Source organism: Pinus tabuliformis, chromosome 9 (genome assembly GCF_031772625.1).
Source record: "Pinus tabuliformis cultivar Carrire ecotype Pingquan chromosome 9, CPIR1, whole genome shotgun sequence".
Classification (NCBI taxonomy): Eukaryota; Viridiplantae; Streptophyta; class Pinopsida; order Pinales; family Pinaceae; genus Pinus; species Pinus tabuliformis.
The window spans coordinates 443369414-443374818 of record NC_142307.1 but is presented as its reverse complement, the minus strand read 5'-3'; the positions used below and the strand labels follow the sequence as shown (position 1 = coordinate 443374818).

The following is a 5405-nucleotide window of genomic DNA, read 5'->3' as shown; positions in this document are numbered from 1 at the left end:
TCAATATCTTTTCTAATTCCCACAATTTCACATTCTCACTTTTCATTGTGTTTTTCCCTTTCAGCAAGTTGGAATGTTAGAGTATCTATGATCATAATATTTTCTTCTACACAGATTTTAAGTTTAGAAATGTCTTCATAGAGATCTTCTTCATTTATAACATCCAAGAAATCATCATCTTCGAAAGCCATCAAAAGTCTATAATCATTACCATGTTCATCTTCATCACTATTTGAAAGTATCGTTGTCTTCATGTGTATAATAAGTTTTCTTACCTATGTTCTGTTTTCTGTTCCATTTAACTGGTTCCTTACCTTTATCAAGGATATCTTTATGAGGACATTTGGCTACATATTGACTGACTCTTCCACAAGCAAAGCATTTGAAAAGTAGCTTACCTCTGAATCTTCCAGAATCTCGTTGAGGGTTCCTGACAATGTTTGATTCTTCCTCTCCTCTGACGTCTGCCCTGACTCATTTTATTCTCCTTTTCCTGAAGCTTTGAATGCGTCTTCTCTCATGTATGATGGTCCCCCTTTTCTCATTTCGAAAGAAGTTAGGATTCCATGCAGCTGTGACATAGTAATACTCTGAAGATTCTACTTTTCTTCTATGGCAGAAACTTTTGATTCAAACTTAAAATACAAAGATCTTAGAACCTTTTCAAGCAAAGTAACTTCTTTTATCTCTTCACCCAAGTTTTTCATGTGATTAACAATCTCATCTATACGTAAGAAGTAATTAGCCACACTTTCATCATTTTTCATTTTGAGAGTTACATATTGAATACTGAGAGATTGTAGTTTTGCACATTTTACCTGGTCATCTCTTTCATAACTTAGAATGATCTTGTCCCATATTTATTTGGTAGTTTTGAGCTGGATAACCTTGGCGAATTCTGATTGAGATAGAGTCCCCAATAGAGTATTCAGAACCTTTGCATTTGTTTCATAATGCTTTTTACCAGGTGTATCTGTAGGAGTTTCTGATGGAAATGCGTATCCTCTTTCCATGATATCCCAAACTTCTATACGTAGATATTGAAGATAGGTTGTGGTTCTTACCTTAAAATAGACAAAGTTTCTCCCATCAAAGATTGGTGGCCTGATGGATGCCTCTTTCTCATAGGTGCTCATGATGATAGACGTTCCTTCAAGTGATCAAGCTTCTTCTGAAGGACCTGCTCTGATACCAATTGTTGGAAATAATACTGAGAGGGGGAGCATTCAGTAAGTATTATCAAATAAAACGCATTTTCATTTTCATACTCAGATATATATACGCTACTTCAGTTATGGGAACCTGTGTATATATGTAACTCTGTCTAAAGAAACTAGCATATATCCAGTAAACTTATGATTCAGTTAGTCCGTTAAATGTTGATCTTTAATTAGTGCATCAGAACTTCATTAACCATAAGAACAGTAAACAAGTGTAGTAAAATAGAATAGATCATCACACACATGAACTCAAGATATAAGGTGGAAACCCAATGTGGGTGAAAACCACCTACTGCAATTAGTCTCTATCCTATTTTAATAAGAAACTTCTTTTTACCATATTTGTGTACTGGTGTAGTCTTATTCTAGTACACAGGCTTCTACCTACAGAAGGCTACAACCTTCTCTCATTCTCTAGCTTCTCTTGGAAGGGAGCTACAACCCCCTTAGCTCTTATACTAGCAGATGTACTAGTACGTAGGTGCTGACTTATAGAAGGCTACAACCTTCTCTTTTCTTCCAAGGACCATGTTTCATAAATTTTCTGGTTGGATCCATCAATAACATCAATCAAGCATCAAATATATCTGCATCAACCAATCTCCTTTGTACTAAGCAAAAACTGAAACAACCAATCACTTCTCTAAATGCTGTAACTAGAATACAATAACAATAACCATAAACCAATCCTAAACCCAGAACACTGCAGCAATGAACAAAAGTAGCTAAAACATATTTTATGAGATGTACACTACTTCAATATGTATAATCTACGTGCATACACTGCTGTATCAAGGCATACCTACATATACGTTGTTTTGAATTACCAAACTAGCATGTATACGCGCCTTTTCTATGCTAAACCTGTGTACAAATCTATAAAAGATAATTTACCCCTTTCAGTTATTCAGACATTAGTTATATCCAGATCATCAGATTTACAGATCAAGTCATGCGCCAAATATAACAGATCAAAATCACAAAGATACTTCTCCTCAAGCCTTGAGATCTTGACCCATCAATGGAACTTATCCTTCTAGTACCGCACAGGTTTCTCCTTGATTCAAATCCTTCTATGCACCATCACCCAATGACTAGTATTCTAGATCTTACTCTTCATAAGATATTCAATCCTTGAGTGAATTTGCCCAATGATCTCCTTCCCCTTTTATAGTCTTAGGCCTTACTCAATACCATGGTCCAAAACCATAGGTCAAAATACCAACGACCAAAAAAAAGTTTTCCCACATGTACACGCTTTTCCTTGGATGAAAGTGCATGTATATGCATATTCATGTTTTTATCAGCGATCCCGCATGTATACATGGCTTCGTCAATGGGAACTTGCATATACCTTCCTTTCCTTTATTCTAAGAGCATGTGATCCTGAATTGTCATCTGAATGATTTTCCGAGTGAGTTTCCATCAAGGACAATCCCTGTGCCATAGTGTTAATCCTCTATCATAATGCCAACAACGATATGGCATCAGAGAGTAGTTCAATCAATGCACTATACTCAATTATATTGTTGGTCTATCAATCGATTCAAATCCATTGAAAACGCACTAACTCACTACTTGGAGCGAAAATAGCCCATGTTGGAGAAAAAAAAATTGTGTACTACGAATAGCACCATCGGTGTAACCAACAAAAGGTTCTAAAGACTCTAAAATATAAAACATATGCAGAGTGAATTACTAAAAAAATAAATATCTCTAAAAGACACACACACACATGCAATGAAATCATATATACAATGAGTTTTACTACACTTAATCAAGCATAGTAACATTTGAGGTATAGCCCATTTCTAGGCTGCGACAATGGAATCCCATCATAATCTACTAACTCGTAGCCTCCTATTGTCAGAAAATGATTGACAACATAAGGACTCATCCACATTGCTTTGAATTTCCCTGCTCCAAGTTTTTCAGCTTCCTGATCATAAAGCAAGACCAGGTCTCCTTCTAAGAAAATACGAGGCTTGACACTTCTATCATATTGCGCCTTAATACATTTCTTATGTTCCTTGTTAGCCCATGCAACATCAAGATGGGTTTAATCAAGATGGATTAATTCCAAGAAACACACTTCATCTTCAAAAGTGTCGAGTAACAGATCAATCATGAGTTTGAGCGATGAAATTTCACATTGTATCGGTAGAACTATCATGTGATAGTCCTAACTTAGCAATTGTTCACACCTAATCTTCAACGGTTGGGTAACCTGGAACGTGAACAGTCATCAAGAAGATGAACTGATCCGTCCATTTTATGTATATAAACAATAGCTGTCTAATGAAATAAACAATCAATTTCTTTTGCATATTCTGGAGTTACCCTGGCCTGACATGGTATCAGAGCACAGGTCCCAGGTTCTAAAATAGTCGTAACTCCCTGCCACTGCCTCTGTCCTGAAATATCATTACTGAGCTCTGTCCTGAACGCTGCCTCTGTCCTGAGTCTCTGCCACGCCTGTGCTGCCCTAACGCTCTATCACCTAACATTCTCACTTAACGCATCAGTATCTTAACGCATCTGTATTAACGCATCTGTAGTTTTCTCATCCGAATAGACCGTTGTTAAGATGCTTTCACCTATGTCGGCCTGACAAGGTACATCTGCCGGGAATGTTTACCAGTCCGTTGGCTATCCTCACTCAAAGACCTGCGGTGCCTTCTTTCAAACAAGCCCACACGAGTTTGTTGAAGTAGCTGGTGTTGTGTCTGCTCCTCCTCCACCATGTTTTTCAACTCACTGCTCTCTTGCATCAAAACCATCCAGTTGATTTAACAGCTCTAACATGGTACGTTGAATTTCTCGCTCACCCCCAGAATGAGCATCATACCTTTTAGTGCCTACAACATCAATTTCATCAATGAAGACAATTGATGGGGAAAGATCATCAGCCACTCGAAAAAGCTCTCGCACCAATTTTGGTCCATCTCCCAAATATTTCTGGATCAGCTCACTTCCGACAACATGTAGAAATTGAGTTTGCAACAGCCTTAGCCAGTAGTGTTTTTCCTGTTCTTGGCTCACCATATAGAATGACTCCTTTTGGAGGCTTGATACCAATATCCTCATACAGTTCAGGATGCGTAAGAGGAATCTCAACAGCTTCTTTTATCTCCTGAATTTGAGCATCTAAACCTCCGATATCAGCATATGACTCCAATGGTGCCTTCTCCACCTTCATGACAAATACCATTGGATCAACTTCATCCTGCAAGAGTCCAACGACAGATAGGACCTTATTGTGCATGAGAATGGTGCATCCAGGCTCAAGCTGATCTTTATCTACAAATGAGAGAATATTGACAAAATACTCAGGGCTGACCGAAGACGAAACAATTGCGTGATTTTCGTCGATAATTTCCTCCAGATTACCGACGCTCATGGGGAACGCCATGTATCATGTTTTTGTTTGCAAATAACATCTGGCGCCGTATGTGGGAAGTCCTTGAGAGTGAACATTGTTGAGGACAGATAACAAAACTGCGTATGGTAAAAAAACTGTGTTTGGTAGTTCAAATAGTATTGTGCAGTTTATATATATCATCCAAAGCATTTATATAAGCAGTTTCCAAAGCATTCAAAGTTCTATCAGTCAGAGTGTTTTATATATCAAAGAATTTGTAGTATTGCATGATATATTGATATATTGAAGTGATATATTAATACATTGAAGTGATATATTGAAGTGATCCCTTGCGCATTTTTTCAAAACATAGTAGTATTGCAGTGATATGTACAATGAAATGCTGATGATTCTAGCAAATATTAGAGGGATTTGAAGGTTGTAACGTAAGGCTTTTTTTTATCAGCATAAGTAATTTTTTTTACAGAATGCATTCAATCGTCTCTATGGTAGGAATAGTTCTCATTGGCAAGGAGAACTATTCTGAATGGTCTCGGATGGTAAAACACACCCTCATCTACAATGAGTTGTGGAAAGGAGTGTGTGTCGGAGAAGAAGACAAAGACCCTATGCATCCTACATCAGATAAAGAACTTGTCATTTGGGAAAACAAGAACAGCAAAGCCTATGCATTGATTGCAGCATTTGTAAATGAAGAAGTAAGTCGTCATATTTCATCCTATTCCACTGCCTTTGAAGCTTTACAAAAGCTGAAAGAACTCTATGATTCACATTCTGCACTTGAAGTTGTTCATCTCATGATT

At 37.4% G+C, this 5405-nt stretch overlaps 1 pseudogene; it reads right to left on the bottom strand.

The window, feature by feature from the left end:
• Positions 1 to 3974: 3974 nt before the first annotated feature.
• Positions 3975 to 4620, bottom strand: LOC149149062 (26S proteasome regulatory subunit 4 homolog A pseudogene; annotated as a pseudogene).
• Between the last annotated feature and the right edge of the window lie 785 nt (positions 4621 to 5405).